This window comes from Camelus dromedarius, chromosome 17 (assembly GCF_036321535.1).
Source record: "Camelus dromedarius isolate mCamDro1 chromosome 17, mCamDro1.pat, whole genome shotgun sequence".
NCBI lineage: Eukaryota > Metazoa > Chordata > Mammalia > Artiodactyla > Camelidae > Camelus > Camelus dromedarius.
In genome coordinates, this window is record NC_087452.1 from 18,242,981 (window position 1) to 18,261,723 (window position 18,743).

At 44.6% G+C, this 18,743-nt stretch overlaps 1 protein-coding gene across 4 annotated transcripts in view; it reads left to right on the forward strand.

Moving 5' to 3' along the window:
* FRMD4B (FERM domain containing 4B) overlaps positions 1 to 18,743 on the forward strand; it is a 284,910-nt gene that overhangs the window by 144,419 nt on the left and 121,748 nt on the right. Inside the window, exon 1 of one of the 4 annotated variants that reach the window (XM_064496321.1) lies at positions 16,789 to 16,986. The exons of the other annotated variants lie outside the window; for them this stretch is intronic. The gene's annotated coding sequence lies outside the window, so the exon portion shown is untranslated. Of the gene's footprint in view, positions 1 to 16,788; positions 16,987 to 18,743 lie in introns of those variants that run through there. 4 annotated transcript variants of the gene reach the window in all.

Genomic DNA, 18,743 nt, shown 5'->3' on the forward strand with positions numbered 1-18,743 from the left:
AAAAGTCCTAAAAGGCTGATTTCTTGTTTTTCACTTGGGAACTTTGGTAATTATTGTTGAAATGTACAATTCCACCTCACTGCCCCCCCCAACTACCATCCTCTTTCTTTTCTTTCTTTTAATTTTTATTCTTAAATTCTAAAGACTCGAGTTCCTTTATGGATGTGGAAAGGACAGCGAGAGGGCAGGAGCGGTGTCCATAAGCAACATGAAAACGCTTTTAGATTTGCAGTTGTTAATCATCTCCTCAACACAGTGTGGTTCAGAACCTTCTCTATTTCTGTGAGCATTTGGCAGCAAAGATCCTGGGGGGGACTAGAACTCATTAGTAGCTTTTCTAAAAGGACCTTTTAATGTACGTCCCTGTCTTGCCTCGAGACAGAAACAGGAAAATTGAATTCCATCCCCCAGTCTAGTTTATGGTGAAGACTCTGTGTGATCAGAATTGAACAGCTCCAGATAGAGACCTCAGAAATGCCATTTTGGGGGATGGCTATCAGTTAATTCATAACACTTTTATGATTTGTCAAAGGAAGTCCTACATCCTAATTAAAGGGAAGCTTTTTTTTTTCTTCCTCCCTTGTAATGTGGTTATGGTAAACTCATCAAGTCCAATTCTGTGTGTCCATTTTTTTTCCCCCTTCATGGCTAGATGTTGTGAGGGAGGAGGGGAGAGAAATCTGGGTAGACTTAAGAAAACAAAGGAAATTGTCTCATCCAGGAGGCTGTAAAGCTCTTGGATATGGAAGGAAGTCTGAGGAGGAAGTGGGTAGGATTGGGTAGACTAGAGAAACGTCAAGGAAATAAATATATCACAATAGAGACTGGGACAGCACCCCCGTGGCATAACCTGACACAATAACATGGCCTTAGAAATGAGCCAACTGTCTTTAATCAGTCTTGTCTAAAGGAGTAGGAAGGAATATAGTCGAATCCAAAGTGCAGTTCTTGACCTGGATTCTCAGGGAGGCACTGTGGTGACCCAGAGCCACACATTTCATGATTCTATTCTTCAGTTTCAGGCCATAGAACCTCCCTAGAAGTAAGACCATGTTGTAATGCAGCTCTTTCAAGAATCAGAAACTACCTCTCTCAACAGAGGATCTAAAACATTCCCAGGCATACCAAATTCCACTCCAAAGCCTGTTCTTTTGTTCCAGGGCAGCGTTTATTTGGTCTTCATTTGGAGTATACAGGAAAGTGGTGATGACTGGAGCGGAGGTTCCTATGGACAAATAACAACCTCCCCCAGGCCCCTCCCCCAATGGAGAGAGTGCTCAGGGACTCTGGGGATGGTTGGGGATGGGTGGTGGGCAAATACCATTGGTTGAGTAGAATTGTTAAACATATTTATGCCATGGAATATCTGAGCTGGAAGAAACCTTGCAAGTCACTCTGTCCAGTCCCTTCGTGCTATTACTGAGGAGATTAAAAGCCAGAGGAGTGGAGGAATTTTCCTAAGATCTCATCTCCCGTTAGGAGCAGGGCACAGCCCGGAGGTCCTCTCTCTTGGGTCCTGGTTCTGTGCTCTGTCCACCCCAGGGCTGTTTCTAGGACCAGCTGGTTGCTTTGTCTCATTTCCACCATCTCTGCATTTCATGCAGCATGAGTCTCTTCTCCTGCACTTATTTTCTGTCTGGAAAGAGAAATGTGGAGCTGCATCCCAAATGAGGTCTACTTCTTTATACACTGCTTCCAGCTGCTGGCAGACACCAGTGGGCAGGTACACAAAAGACCCCAAGAGAGGACCAGCAGTCTTGTCACAAGTCATAACAAATTGTAACACTAGGTAAAACTGTACTAAAACACCTTCTCTTTGCTTTGAAAGTACTGTCAGAACCTGAATATATCAGTTAGCTCTTAGTAAAGACCTGTTTCAAGATCGTAATTCAGGTATGAGACTTTCATTTGTCCCTGTTCTGGCTATTGTGAAGCTCCAAGTAAGACTTTTTCTTGCTTAATGTTGGAAAACTACAAACATTTTTATTTATTTTTTTCTGGGGAATTTTTACTTGTTTGGTTTTTTTTTTAATTGAAGTATAATTGATTTACAATGTTGTGTTAGTTTCTGGTGTACAGCATAGTGATTCAGATAGATAGATAGATAGATAGATAGATAGATAGATAGATAGATAGATATCCCTTTTCCTTTTCTTTTTCATTATAGGCCATTACAAGATATTGAATATAGTGTTCCCTGTTCTATAGAGTAGGACCTTGTTATTTATCTATCTTGTATATAGTAGTTAGTATCTGCAAATCATGAACTCCCATTTTATCCCTCCACCTCCCAACCCCTTTCTCCCTGGCCCAAAATTTTAAAATGAAGACTTTTTCTAAACTGGAAAGATAAAGCTGAGTACAGGTGAAATATATGTTAACATGTATTAGTATAATCTGGTGAGGTTAGGCAGATAGTTTATCATTCCAATAATAGCAATCAAAGCAATGGAAGATATTGGGCACATTCTCTATTTTAGATGCTCCCCCACCCCCACCGTAAGCCTTTGTAGATGAAGCTGTAAAGTACATGTTCACTCTGTCCTCTTGGCTTGGTTTATTTCCTCTTTTGGTTTTCTTTTTCTTCCATCTTTGCAAGTTAGAATGAACAAGTCAGCAGAGTTTGTACTTTTTTTTTTTTTTTTCAGTATATGTGCTGCTGAAGCAAACACTGTACTTGGCTTTTTTTCCCCAAGATTTTACTTTATACCACCCTTTCTTTTTCTTTTTCTTTTTTATTTATTTATTTTTATTGAAGTGTAGTTGATTTACAAGGTTGCGTTAGTTTCAGGTGTACAGCAAAGTGATTCAATTATACATACATATATGTATTCTTTTTCAGATTCTCATCCATTGTAGGTTATTACAAGGTATTGAACATAGATCACTGGGCTACACAGTAGGTCCTTGTCGTTTATCTGTATCACCCTTTCTATCAGAGGTGTTTATAGTCACGTTTTCCAGTCAGGAATGGGATTAGTCCAGAAGGTGACCTTCCACAATAGAAAATCTTTATCTGACGAGCAGTGTGTGAGAGAGAACTGGATTCCAGGTCTAGGTCTGCCGCTTACTGATAAGCTCTGTGGCCTTGGGGAGCTGGTTTTTCCCATCCAGGCCTCTAAACCCACCATTTGTGGGTGAAAAAGCTAGTCTAGTGCTGAGGCCCTTTTTCAGCTTCGAAATGCTCTAACCATGTGCAGGAACTACAGATTCTTTCCAGATCGGTTGCAGCTGTATCTCTCTCTCTGCTCCCCTTCTTCTCCCTCCCTGTCTTCATTCCTCCCTTTCTCCCTTTTTCCTTCTCTCTCCCTTCTTTCTTCCTTTCCTCTGATATTTCCCTTTCTACATAGAAAGGAATTCCAGGCATGGGCTACAATGACTCAGCTGCCTGCAGGGCCAGGGGCATCTCTGAGCAGCAGCAGTGGGACTAAGTTAGAGTCCGAAATGGAGAAATTCCAAAACTGCAGACTGGAATCAGACCTGGGGATGCTCTCCAGGAAGAAATTCAGAGCTTGTGGCTAATGGATACATCTCTTGTATTGAAATTTGATACTGCTCCTTCGATTCCAAATTCCTTAGGAGTCAACCCTAATTATTGCCTGGGTGTGTTCTGCATCAGCAGTGTGCCAAGCTTGGGCTTGCAAAGGTGAATGAGACGTAGCCACTGTGCGTAGGAAGCTCCGTTCAGTCATGGGGTGCAAATCAGGACTCTCCAGTGACTCTCTGTAGCTCCTGCAAAACTGACTTCATTTGCCACTCACTCATGGGGAGTGGAAAAGCTGTTGGCATTGAAATGGCTGTGAGTAGTGGAATTTAATTAATACGATTTTGAGGTCAAAGGATTAAACTGACAGGTATAATTAGGTAGAAATCGAACAATGTCAAATACAACAGAGACACCCTAAAGCATTCTGGAGTTCGCTGGGGAAGGTTCTGTTTTTGGGAGGCTCTGTCCAAATGAAACACGCAGAGAGAGGAAGTGGCAAAAGTGCAGTGTTTTGAGTCTTAGAGCATAAATTCTGCTTGGCCACTTATGAACTGAGTACCCCTCTGGCCTTATGATAGGCACAATTAAAATTACCTTATTAGGTTGTGGAGGGGATTAGAGCTTAGCCTCTGAGACTGAAAATGTATAAGTGGCAGTTAATATTATTAAATAATATTATTATTCATCTATCCCAAGTACAGCAAATAAAGACCGTGGTACCATGAAAATGTGTAAACCCCACTGAAAGACTGAGTGTACAAAGTAATGAACGTATCATTTTTTCAGGGCCTTTCATGTTCATGAGTGCATAAATATGAACCATTTCTTCATTACCCGACATCTTGCCGTTGTCAGGATATCCATCCTCCTTCCACCCTTTTTAACACTTGAGCTCACTTGACCCTGCAAACATTTGTCTGGATTTCACCGAGCACAAGTTCACAAATAAGTAATCAATTGCAGTCTATCCATTGCAGACTTTGGTTTTGGGCTTGAAGTCAATTGTTCATCTTTTTTAAGGACCTAATTCTAAACCATTTTAAGAACATGAACCCTGTATACAAATCTGATGGAAGTTAAAGAAAGTCCTCCTGGGAAGATTCTCACAAATACATTTTGCCTATACACTGTGTGTGTGTGTGTGCACGTGTGTGCATGTGTGTGCGTGTTGGGCGGTGGGGCGTGTTTACAAACACCTCTACCTGCATTAATAGACCTGTGAGAGGTTCTGTATCCCAGCTGGAGAACTGGAATAAATGTATGTGTCTTTCAGAAAAATGGTGAGAAACCAGTTGGCCTCCGTGTGTGACTCCCGAGAAGTGAGCTTTTCTGGAACTCTTTGGCACCTAACCTATTGGCTCCCACTAGAGGTATGGGGCCCCCAACTGAATTGGGCTCCATAGAAGGTATTTAGAACCTACCAGCAGTTCCTGCCTCTTCCTCCTCTGAAGCTCTTTATGCTGCTCCTCTGAGACGCGGTGTCCGTTTACCGACAACCAGGGCGTGGAGGAGGCAGGCTCCTGCTTGGTCCTTGGCCTTATGTTGAATTGAGAGTGAGGTCACTCTAGTGGGACCTGAAAGTAAGTGCTCTGTTCACCATTAGAACAGTCACCTGGCTTCCAGGGATTCATCTGACAATCTGCAGAGATTTCACAGTAACCGCTATATTTGAGTTGCAGCCCTAGGGGTTTGTTTGCTGTAACCGTGCACCTCCCCAAGCGCTCACCTCACGGGCTGGCAACCCTCTTTCTTAGAACATTAGCACTGAGGTCCGACACGCCACAGGTCTTACTTTGCATCCTCCTTTTTTCTTTTGTTTTCAGAGAAGCTACTCATCATCTAGTGGTACTTCATGTATTTTATAAGAAAGAAGACTGTGTTGTGCTCTTGATTTTTAAAAGTCAAATAAGCAACTCCATTTTTTCCCTCAGCAGATATTCACTGAGCAGCTGCTTTTGCCAGGTCAGGGTACAGTGGTTATGAAGACAGATGTGGTCCCTGGAGGCAGATACTACATAACAAAGTCCGTCATTTTTTAATGGCAGTTGTGAAGAGCGCCACACCAGGGAAGGATAGAGAGCTAAAAGGACACACAACACTTAACACTCGGAGTAAGGGTCATGCAGCCCGAGACTGTTCAAGACACTCCGTGCATCAGCTTATTCAGACGTCACAGCGAGGCACAGCATTACGTCCATTAGGCAGATCACGAAACGGAGTGACAGACAGATGAGGTCATTTGCCCATGTCGTGCCACTTACAAAATATCCACGCCAGGATCTGAACCCCGGGTGATCTGACTTCAGAGTCTTCACCCGTAGCCACTACACAATGACTTTTATGCGAAAATCCCTTTTAATCTATGTTTTTAAGGATGAATGGGTTTAGCCAGGCACGTTCCAAACCCCCTCATGCTTTGAGGCGGGGAGGAGATTGTACAGAGGAGGACTAGTGTGGCTGGAGCCCGGGGAGGGAGGGGAAGGAGTATGAGACTAGGAGAGGGTGGGCAGGGCGCAGGCAGTGCAGGACGGTTGGGCTGTAAGCTATGGGTGCTTTATTGTGACTGAATTAGGTCGGCTCCCAAGCTAGACCCCTCAGTCAAGAAGACCCTCTTGAGAGCCTCCCATTCCTGTGATGTGAAACCGTGAAGGGGCGTCCTCCTGATCTGGCTAGATTACTGCAGATCAGTTTACCACTGTGTATATAGAAAGCATCCTGCTTGAGGAGGTTTTATCTGTGTCATCAGCCTGTCCCACTCATGTCTTTTCCAAGCTCAGATGTTTTCCGCCTTTTCTGGGGCAAGCAGAACTCCATTTTCCATAATGGTCCATGAAGCCGCATTGTGCCTGTGGCAGGGTCACCATCATCATCGCCGTCGGCTAATACTGAACGGCAGGCTCTCCACACATTCTTGTGTTTCAGCTTCAAACCCCATGAGTTACGAACTGTTACATCCTTATTTTTCAGATAAAGAAACCAACTTACAAGGGTTAAATGACTTACCCAGCATCCCACTGGCTAATTGTCGAGGTCAAGTCTTGCATCCAGGGTTGCCTGATGCCAAAGTCCGCGCTTAACCCTGCGTGTCGCACTTCCTGTTCCACAGATGTGAAAACTTATCCAAAGTTAATGGTGGAACTGATTCTAAAACTCAGACTTTACAGGAAGTTTTATTTTCTGAGCCAACATTTGAGATTTCATAGGAAAAATGAGAACGAAAGGAAACTGAATAGAACACCATGGACTTTCCTCATGACCTGAAGCAGCCTTGTAAACATGTTACAGATTTACCAGCCCACCAGGATATGTTACCAGCCCAGCAGCTGAATTGGTCACACGGGCAAAAATAGAGAGATGTAAAGGAATGGGGGGATCTGTATTTGGATATTAACCAGTAGGAATTTGGAAGAGAGAATGAAGAATAAAACAGAATAGTTTTAATATTTATTCTGAGTAAGTGAAGTCACTGTGTGCCTGGCACTGTGCTGAGTCCTTTACATGTATTCACTTGTTTAGTCCTCACGACAAGCTGGTAAACTTGGTCATATTTGTGTCTTCATTTTATAAACGAGGACCAATGCAGCAGTCTTCTCTTTCTTTGATTTTTTGCCACCCAACCCCCAGTCTCATCTCCTCATAGTAACCAGTTATCCTTTACAGGTATCCCCAGATCTTGTTTCCCCCTTGCCAAAAAGCCTCCAGGGGCTTTCCCCTGCATTTGGAATAAAACCCACACTCCTTACTATGGCCCACAGTGCAGCACATGGTAGAGCCCAGTGTTTCAGACTTCAGCATGCAATACAGTGACCAAGAGGGCTTGCTAATTTAATAAAACACAGCTGGTTGGGCACCACTCCACATTTCTAACAAGCTCCAGGTGATAGTGACACGGCGGGTCCAGGAGCCACACTTTGAGAGCCACTGACGAGCCCCTCGTTAACTCCATGGCTTTGTCTGCTTTCGTCTCCCGTTTGGTGCCCAAGCTCCAGGCACGGATGCTGCTTTTTTTTTTTTTTTTTTTTGCTTAAACTATGCATTCTCAGTAGGGCAACTTCACTCCAACTTCACTCCAAGGAGCATGAATTGGTTCTTAAGGGACAAAAAATTAAAACCTTAGATATTACAGTAGTTTGTGGCCCTCAAAAGCTCAGCTCTACCCAACAGATGTACAATATATCTGTGGTATTAAAATTTCATGAGGGAGGAGGGGTAGAAGGGGAAAAATAAATGTCTCGAGAAGCTCCTTAAGAATGTAATAATGAAAAAAAAAAGTTGTGCAGCAAATCTTAGATCAAGGAAGCATATTCCTGCCCCAGGGCCTTTGCACTTGTTGGGCCTCTGTCTGGACTGTTCTTTCTGCAGACCTTCCCAAGTCTAACTCCTAATCATTCCCATCTGTTGTAAATTCCCCGATTCTTTAAAAGTGCTTTTCTCTTCACTGACTTCAGTCTAATAAGAGGGCTTCAGGGGCTGACAAGATAAGTGCTGGAGGCAGCCAAGACCCTGCTGACGGAGCACTGCAGATTCCTCAGAGCACCCCTGAGTAGGGAGAGCTACATTCTCTTTACAGTTCTAGTTGAATATGCTGGAAGCACTGCAGGCAGGGGCTGGCTTCTATTTTAGGTTGGTTTTTTTTCTTTTAATTTTACTTTTTGGGGTGAATATTTATATAAGGGCCAGGAGATGTTGGGGGACAGTAGAAAGAAGGAACTCTCCATCTGGCTCTGTCTAGTTGTGTGACCACAGAGAAGTCCCATCTGTTCTTTGAGCCTCTATGGCCTCCTCTGTAAAGTACAGATATGGCGTACAGAGTATCATCTGCAAAAATAATGAATCCCTCTCCTGTACACCTGAGACTAACACAATATTATAAATCAAATACACTTCCTTTAAAGAGTTAAAAGGCTATGACTTAACAAAGGACAAAACAGGGACTGTGACACTTCGGGCACATCAAAGCTTGTTTAAAGTTTAAAAGGAGAAATAGAGGTGAAGGCATTTTCAAAGTTTAAAGTGCTGCAGACAGCCAAGGTGATACGATTACTCACTGGAACACTCGGACTGAGTTTGCGCCTGGCCGGAGCCACTTGTTCTTTCTCTTCCGTGGAGCTCAAGGTCAGCGTAGAACCCACTCCCCTCCCACTCGCTCTGCACCTGCCCGTGGCCTTTGAGAAGGCCCTCCCTGAAGGTGTCTGTAGCAAGTGCGTGATTTTTATTAGTGAAAAGTACAATACTGCTAAATATGGTTACCACGTATAAAGTGTGGGAAGCATTTTCTGTATGTTATCTCGTGGGACCCTCCCAGCCCTGGGCAGTGGGGACAGTGCCGGGGGCAGGGTGGGCGGGCTGGGCAGGGGCTGCTATATTATCTCCGTTTTCAGATGAGGAAACCAAGGCTCAAGAGAAGTGAAGGAGCTTCCCAAGGCCACACAGGTGCTACGGAGGATAGCTGGGGTCTAAACAAGTCCGACTGACTCCAGACCCTCACACTTCTTAAATAATACACTGCACTTTAAAAGGTAGTAAGATGCTGTACACCTGAAACTAACATTGTAAATCAGTTACACTTCAATAAAAAATAAAATCTAAAAAAAAAAAGGGTAAAAAGAGCTGCTCCTTAGGGATTTCTTACAATACACGAGGCAAAGCGATCCCCATTTTGCGACAGTACTCAGAGAAGGTTAAGTGAAGTCTCCAGCACATTCGAGGCAGAACCAGGATCACGCAGTCACACCCATCTGACTTCTGAGGGTCTGTGCCCCACCACCGCCCGGCAGCAAGAAGCTGAGTGAGAGGCTCCACCCTGATTCCCCCACCCCTGCTGACTAAAGCAAGTGTGATCGGATAAGCACTAGAAATTCTGGGAAATGCTGACTTCCCAATGTGTTTGCCTAATCCAGCACCCAGGCCACTCTTACCAGGGGCACCCAGCCTTTTTTTTTAAGTGACCAAACTCCTCTCCCTCCAGAAATGCAGTTCCAGAAGAGCAGTCTAAGAAACAAGGCTGAGGCAGGGCCGGGGGAGGAAATATTTGGTTCCCTGGTGACAGCCCTAAGTGTTGGGTGAGATTTCCGCTCATGAGACTCATCCTTTCTGATGGAGGCAGAACGGAACTGAGATTATCTCAGAGCAGGAATAGAAGCGGGGAGAAACTTGCCGACAGAGCAGAATGACACCGGCTCGGTTGTGATGGAAAACCTGGAACCATCTTTCACCGAGACTTTAAGGTCACAGTGCCCTCCTTTAGCGGGAGAAGAGTTCCAGCGGTTTGATAGATTCCAGAAGGGGAGCAGCAACACAGCTGGCTGGAATCTGGCAATTAAGAGGCAGAGGAGTCACTCACTTGCCAACGAGACTTTCACCGGAGAAACGGGCAGAAAATTCAGAGGTGGATCGGGAGCTGGGAATGAAGGGAAATTTATTCATTCCACACATATTTGTTTAGCTCGGCAATGGGCTGGGCACTGTCTTAGGGGCTAGGAAAGCAGCAGTAAGTGAAACTTACGTTCCAGTAGCAAAAGAAGAGGAGAGGCAAATGGCACTGAGCATTTGATATGAGAGGCGTAGTCCCAGGTCAAGGGAACCTCAGCGGTGAGCCACGGATTTTTTTGAAGCATAATAATAAACTATCATAGGTTTAGGTTGGCTTCTGCCAAGCTCTCTGCTCTCTTGGTGAGTATTACTAGTCCCATTTTAGAGATGTAGTAAGTAAGTCCTAGAAATTTAAGTCAGCTGAGCTTTGAACACAGTTCTGCCTAAATCTAAAGCCTCTGTCCTTTCATCTTTGTCTCATGGTCCATCAGTGGCCTCTGCATCCTGACCTAGAGCTGTGAGCGGCACCCCGTCCCCAGACCTCCCTCCTTCTCCCACTGCACTTCTCCAGGGGTACGTTTCACAGCCAGCTCTCTGGGGGAAAGGAGACTGATGAGTAGCATTTGCCAGTTTCTCTGGTGTAAATACTCTCACCTTGACCGACTTCATGTTCCCAACATAACAACACAGACTTGGGAAGAGATGGATGTTAGGCCCCATTAAATAGCCTTTCCGTCCTTCTGATTCAAGAGCACAGATAATAGTAAAAGGGAGTCAAATAACTGGAAAGTGATGAGTCCTGAGTGTTCATTACCTTTGTTTTTAGTGTAATTTATTTTGATGTAAGTTTATATGCTTTAATTCTTAATATTGGTTGTGCTTTAAAAGCTAGCTTGACAATGGGACAGTGGACTCATGAGCTCTTATGAGACGGCTGCACACCACCATCCTCTCTCTTGAAGGGTTCTTTCCCTCTGCGTGTGTTTCCTGGTGAACATCCACAAATCTTTTGGGTCTCCTTTTCCACATTTCCCTCATCTCACTCACCTGTGGCCTTCCCGTTTTTGTTTTATTTGTTTTAATCTTTGAAACCCATGTTAGCCTCAAAAAAAAAAAAAAAAAAGAAGACTGCATTCTCTTTGAAAACATAACATGCATTAGGGGATGTAAAAGTTTCATCACTAAATATTAGAAGCATCTTGGTTGAGAAGGAGTGTTTGTTGTGTGATGGTAGAATGAGACCTGGAAATCAAGAGGTTTTTCTGTATGGTCCCAGATGAATTTGACTTTTCCGTTTTCACAATTTGGTAATGCTTTTCTAAATCCCCTCCCCAAATAATGACGTTTCTACCAATCAAGCTAGGCCTCTAGACCAAATACAATTCATTGGTGCTAATTATAAACTCCCTAAGGATTTATTTCAGCCTCTCCTTCTACATGGACTCCCAAGAACAAAGAGATTTTGGAAAACATTAATCAGAGACAGACTAACTGGGGTGATGAAAAATTGAAACATGAAAACTGACAATCAGTGTGTCCTCCAAAATGAATGTAAAGTTGATGGAGGTTTTCTAATTAATTTTTGTCCATTTTTAGGTTTTGGGGGCAATATATGTGATTTGTTTGCTCTGTGAATGGCTTATATTGAGCCCAGATTTCCAAATGTGCCATACAGAATAAACAGTTCCCAGAGTAGCTCTCAATTACAAGTACAGCAGTTGATTTTTAAAATCCCTTTACCCGAGCTGCGTTTGTCTTTACTTTTAAGTTTTTGAAAGACGCAGTGCTTTTGCTCCTTCCTACAGGCTGTTTTTCACTGTAAAAGAGAAAACTGACAGTTGGCAAAGCAAAAAGTTTCCAAACCACAGGGTGTCTGCTACTTGCATAATCACCAAAGCCAAAATTTCCATTTTCTACCCAGCGACCGACCGGAGAACTTCTTTTCTGGTCAACCTGGGCTGCAGACAGGAACGAAAATCCCCCACAGCCGATGGGCTGTGTTCTCAGCTTCTCTTGGTTCCACTTTGTGACTTTTCCTGTTTACAGAGTCTGTGCCCTCCCATTTTTTCTCTTCTTTTTTGACTCATTGATACTGTACCATGGTGTCTAAAAATACAGCCTAACAACTGGTTTTAAGTAAAGAGGATGTTTCTTTCTGGAGGGGGGAAAAAAAGAGCAGAAATATCCTGCATGGTTTTCTGAAAATAAACATTGGACAGTCTCTCATCAGGGCCTCATCTGAGTTTCTAATTGGAAAGCGATGCAGAGCTTGTGTTTATATAGAAAACGCTGCTCTCACGGCAGCTGCTTCCAGGAAGCTGTATCACCTGCTTTCCCCTTTGTCATCTGATGGGCTTCTTCTTGAACTTGGCTCTGCCCGCTTCTAGCTGGGACCCCTGGGCAAGTGATTTTCGAGCTCTTGGCAGTCTCAGCTTCTTAGGAGTAAAATGAAGGGCCAAAAATATCTATTTCACAGGGTGGCTGTGAGAATTCAATGGATAAAATGTACGTCAAAGCAAAGAACGAAGACAAAGCCATCGACGTGTATTTGTTTCCATTCTGTGTTGGTGAGAACAGCTAGCCCAAGATGTGATCTGCTCACTGTCCGATGAGGAGCAGGAAGTTTGCAAGAGTTTCCCCTACTTGGTGCACACAGGCAGCTATAAGTGGTGGCTTTGAGTTCATCTGTTGATTATCACTGAGAAATCAGAATGGAATTAATCCCCTGCTATTGGGTTGCCCTCTCTCTCCAGGGTTTAACTGGTGGATTGATTTTCAACTCAAAGATGACAGCTTGACCTCTTAATAATCCAGGAGAACTTCTTTCTTGAGAAAAATAATTTCAGCCAACAATAAATAACCACCTACAGTTAACATAATAGTACTCAACAGCCTACAAATCATTGCCACTAATTGCTGGACTCACGGCACAAGGGCAGAGCTCTGATAGAGCATGTCAGGCCCTTCGCACAGACCCTAACATGCCATCTATGCCCAGTGAATAGAGTGTGTGCCTGGTGATGTGAGTATCATCTGTACCTTTGAGATAAATTTTGGGTTCAACCTGCCTTCATACAAGAGACAAAGCTAAATGAGGTTGATTCTTACTATTCCCGTTTTACAGGGGTAGAAACTGAGGTTTAGAGAGACCCTGGTTTTTCACGCCATATTCTTAGTTACTTGGCAAAAGCTGGGACACAAACCCAGGCCTCCTGATTCTAAATCCTGTGCACGTGTCATTGACACCAGGCTGCTGTCTCCTGGTGGCCTTCAGCTCCAGACTTAATACATTGTTCCCTTCCCTTCCCTTGATTCCTTCCTTCTTTCTCCTTCTTTCTTTTTTCTCTTCTTTCTTTCGTCCCTGGCTTTTCTTTTCACCAGCCTTATGAGATCCGGCGATGATCTGACAAGTGATCGTCTGTTATGAGAATGCCCTCCCCAGGGAGGGTCTGCTAAAGCTGACCCAAATTGCTTGCCAGGTTGATGCGAGAGCTGCAGAAATGGCTGTCCACTGGCTTGCCTTTCTTGTTTGCTTTTCTCCAACCTCTGCCAGGCAGAAAGGGGCTAGCAGTGGCATACTAACATCCAGAAAACAGGGTGTCCCTCCAGTCTCTCCTGGGAGCCCCGGTCAAGGGCAGTGGTTCAATATGAGTTCTCCCCATCAGTTTCCTCGGGTCTCATGCTTCCTAGGTAAGAAGTGAGTTTCAAAGTGCATTTTGCACAAGTTCAGAACTTAACTCCATCGCCATCTGAGCTATTTCAGAGTCCTTATTGTTACCTGAAAATGTCTTGTGTGTTTCATGGTTAATAGTTCTTTTCTTCTCCTTATCTCTGAGCAGTTGTTCTCGACCAGGGACAGTTTGGTCTCCCAGGAGACGTCTGGCAGGGTCTGGAGGCGTATCTGGTTGTCACAAGGTGGGAGGGAGTGCTGGCATCTAGTGCATAGAGGCCAGGGATGCTGCTACCAGTCCTACAGTGCCCGGGGACAGTGCTCACAACGAAGAATTACACGGCCTCAAGTGTCAATAGCTGAGAAATCCCACTGTAAGGCAAGCTCCAAAGACAGCGCCCTGTGGGTCTCATTTGTGGGTATATATTAGTACCCAGAACAGTGCTTGCACTTAGGAAGTGCTCCATGAATATGAGTTGAGTGAATGAGTGAACATGTGATCCAGAGCTTTTCCATGCTGAATTAACTGCCCTGGGTGCTAGACTACGTCTTAAGCCCAGAGTAATGATGGAATCAGGCCCAGGCGACCACGTGACCAGTAAATATCATCCCATACCCAGTGTTCCCATAAGCCGGCTGCCCAAGAGGTGGGAGTTAATTCCATCCTGACACTCATTGAAAATCATTAACAAACACATAGACACCGTTTTTAGCAGCTGCTCATATTTCGTCAGGGTAAGGCCAGGAGATAGCCAAGGAATGGTGATTGCAGTGACCTTGTTCCTCCTCTGGTCTTGCTTTCAGATAGTGGCTGGAAGCAGGCAGCTGTGCTTTGGTGGATCTAGATCAAGCTGTTCCAGAACAGCATTAAGATGTGGCGGTCCAGATGCTGTGTAACTTGCATAAACTGTGCCATTTAATATGGAAGGCCAGTCGGTGGGGAATACCTTGTAACAGAAGGAATACAGGACAGCAGCGAAGGGCAAGGACTCTTCCTGGCTCTGTGAGCTTGTGGGCTGGGATCGGTCACTTACCTTCTCTGAGCCTCAATGTTCTCCCCCATACAGTGAAGCAGCATTGGAGTCTGCCTCACAGGGTTGTTATGAGTGAATTTGAGCAGCCTGTGTAAGCAGAAGAAAGGTCTCTGGACTGTGCCAGCACACAGCAGCCGTTTACTCGCATTTTGCCTGAGGCAGATTGCTCGGTTACTCAGTTTCTTCTGCGGTCAACCAAATTCTCCCCTTCTTTATCAGAACCCCCACCCCTGGCCCATTTTCCTTTCTTCCTCTGCTTCTTTCATGGCCACCTGCACTTCTTCCTCTCTTACTGTCTCTCGTTTTTCGACTGCAGTCCCTGGGAACCTGCGAGGGATGCACGGGAGCCCTGCTCTGATACCACTAATGGGTCCTGAGATGCTACCCCAGGGCAGAGCACCGTGACCTGAGACACGTTACTGAACCTCTCTATGCTTCGGTTTTACCACCTGTAAAATCTAAACGTAGGGTTGTTAACAGCATGAAAGAAGATACTGCCCATAGGAAGTGCTGAGCGCTCACGTGATGTGTCCTGTGTGTTTCATAGAAGCTCGGAGAACCACTGATTGATACTGAAAAGAGAAGTTCCCAGTGGTTGCACGCTGGGAGGGCAGGCGCCGTCTTGAAAGACCTTGAGGGGAAGTCACAGCTGACCGGGATCGGAGACGTCTGTGTCAGTCTAGGCCGCTCCCTGCACGAGAGTGTCAATGGCTCACATTCAGTCAGCACCCAGAGATGATATAAAGGCACGCTGTTCAGCTGAGGCTGACATCATTTGGGTGAAATCTAAAACTCCGTCTGCTCAGTTGATCCCAAAGTAAGAATGTCCTGATCCGTCCCTTCTACCTTTCTCTGTTTCCTCCAGAATATCTCATCTCATGAGGGGTTCACAGCACATCTTGTTCTCTGGGTAGAAAGCTTTTTTTTTTTTTTTTGCTGTGTAAGTCTATCCGGGCCAAAGCTTGGGAGATGTTTTTGGAACATCCTCCACGCTCTACGCATTTCAATCATTTGTGAATTTATTTCCTTGGTAGCTGTGTCTAGATTCTGGCAGTTAAAGTGTTCCTTACCTGAGCAGATATTTATTGTGTGTGTTCTTTATTTTTTTTTTAATTTTTTTACTTTTAGGGAGAGGTAATTAGGTTTACTTATTTATTTATTTTTAGAGGAGGTGCTGGGGATTGAACCCAGGACCTTGTGTATGCTAAGCATGCGTTTACCACTTGAGCTGTACCCTCCCCTTCTATTGTCTGCATTCTTACCATGCTCTAGGCACTGTTCCGGGCTCTGGGGATACCGTGGTGAACAAATCCCCCAAGGTCTCTCCTGTGACATTTCTAGTCTGCTAGTGAAAGGTGGAGAAGGATAAACAAACAGCAAAAGGAGAAATATTAGCTCTAAAGGAAAGAAAGCAATGTGGTATGAGAGACAGTGGCCAGGCTGTACTTTACACTCTGGGAGATGGTGACCTTTGATTTAACGTCTGAAAGATGCGAAGGCACCCAGTCACGCCGCCCTCTGGGAAAAGAGCATTCCAGACAAAGGGAACAGCATATGCGGAGTCTCAAAGCAGGGACAAGCCCTCATTCTGAGGAAGTAAAGGTCAGCCTGGCTGGTGTCTCAAGGCAGGGCAGATGGATTGGAAATTAAGTTAGAGAGGGTGCGGGATCGGGTTATGCGGACATTATCGATGAGGCAAGGAGTTAGATTCTCTAGTGTGTTGCTTGAGAAGCCATTGGGCATTCCTAAGCAGGAACATGAAGGGAGTGGATCTGTATTCTAGAGCCATCACTCATGTGGCCGTACGGAGACTGGACTCAGAAGCACGGAGCCCTGTGAGGCAGCTCACATCCAGGCCAGAGATGATGGTGGATTAGACTCTGGATAGGTCGCCCCCCAAAAAAATCCTGAGGCAAATCACTTTAATGAGGCAGGCCTTCTTTTGCTGAACTTTCAGAAAAGGACAAGAGGGAATGGGAGAGAGGAAATAAAGATGCTGGCTGCTTCCTTACCAAGCTTTCATATACCGTGTTCCAAAGAGCTGCTAAGGCAAAACTAAAGTAGGCTGGGGTTCTGGTCTTTTTTTGTAGTTGCTGTTTCCTGATGTTTTCCAAGTGGCCTCCAGTTGGTAGGAAGGATTCCGCCCCCCCTCCCCCCCCCCCCCCCCCCCCGTCTTGACTGCCCTTTAGGTTTTTGTTTTGTTTTGTTTTGTTTTGTTTCTGACTCTCCTCAGTCAGGTAGTGGGATTGGGGTTGGAGTTGGGAGGGATGGTAGTTCACTCACCTCTGAACCCCCACCATGGGCTACATATCGGGGTGCTCCACGAAGTCAGAGCTGTGGCCTGCAGCCAGCTCTCACTTCCCTTCTGATCTTCCTCATTTAACCACTGACCAGATGGAGAAGGTCATTCCACCCGCACTCAGCGCTTACCCTCTGAGGACCTGCTCTATCAGCCGGGGAGCAAACGCAGGGCAGCCACCGAGGTGGGAGCTTTAATCCAACGTGCACAACGTTAGCCTCTGAATTCCTGAGGTTGGGTGGGGGAGGGAGAGACGGGAAGGGTATCAAGTTGGGATGAGGGGTTGTCGAGCGAAAGTTTGCAGAGCGGTCAGTTTCTTCCATGTTTTCTACTCCACGTGAAGCATTGCTGCTGTTAGCTGCCACTGAGTAGGGGTCAAATCTGAAGCGGTTCCGATGATCTCTGTGGGGTTCGAGGGTGATTTTTGAATGTGTAGATGTAATCAGTGTGATCTGTGAACAGCTCCCTTCAAATATAACTCCTTTTGCTGAAATGGGAAGAGAAAGCATCAATGGGAGTCATGTTTGAAAATAAATAAGAAATGCCCAGTTGTTTTTTTTCTTCTTGTGATTGCAGTATTTTTTTTAATTAAAAAAAAAATCTGTTGGGGAAAAAGAAGTGCATTTGCCTAAGATGGTGTCTAGCAGCTGAGTAACCTTGTGCTCACTACGTATGCTCTGTCCAGCCTGCAAGTCGGAGACCTGAGTTTTATTATCTAAGTTTCACGTGTACAGTGTAGCAATTTGCAATTTTTAAAGATCATCCTGCATTTAAAGTTGTTATAAAATATTGGCTATTTTCCCTGTGCTGTACAATATTTATAACCTTGTAGCTTATTTATTTTATACATAATAGTTCGTACCTCTTAATCCCCCAGCCCAATCTTGCCCCTCCCGCCTGCCCTCCCCCCACCGGTAACCACTCTACATCTGTGAGTCTGTTTCTTTTTCATTATATCCACTAGTTTGTTTTAATCCAGGGTCTCACACTGACAAGCTGTGTGTCCCACTGGGCACATCTTTCCTTAATTTCTAGTTCTGCCATTTAGGAATCTTGTGATTATTATTATAATCTCTCTAATAACCTCCTTCCCCTGTGATATTGGGAGATGAGACTCTGCCTCGTGTGAGGATCACGCAGGTTGGCTCTGTTCATACCTGCAAAGTGCTTAGCGCAGTGCCTGGAACTGAGACAGCGTCTGCCATTAGTGCTGTTACTCCTGTTACTAAAATGCTCAGCAGGGACACAGATGGCACGTGGGAACTGGTGGTCCCCTCTCTCTTTTTGTTTCTGCACCATCGGCTCTGGAGAATGTTTCTGCCATGTGCTTGTTAATTTTACCTGCCATTTCTCTTCTTTAAGATGGGTTAGTAAGATTCTTCCCATTAAAAACCTTTTCTTCTTCTTTTACTTCAATTTAGAAAAAAAAAAGAAAAAGGAAAAATAAATAAATCAGTGCATCATGGGGCTATCACACACAGAATAGGAAATATCATCCGTAATATTGTGATAATTTCAAATGGTGACAAATGGTAAGACTGTGGTCATCATCTCACCATGTCCATAAATATTGAATCACTATGTTGTGCACCTGAAATTAATATAACATTATTTGTAACATATACTTCAATTTAAAAAAAAAGTGGCTGCAAAAAACACCTTTTTTAAAACATGGGAGGATAAGTGGATTGCAGAAAAGTTTAGCTGTTTCCTTGTTAATTTTCAAGCAAATGGGGACCATAAGAAGCGGTGTATTTCACTCTCCAAGACGTTAGACTGAAAGCTGTCAGGATGTTGCTTCTGAGACTTGGAAAGATTAAGTAACCTCTTTAAGGTCATGCAGCTAGTAAGAGATAAGATACAATTTGAGCCCAAGAGTGACTTAGCACGGAGTCCCAGTAATTCTCACACCTCGTTTCCTGGCACTTGAACTGAGGATGC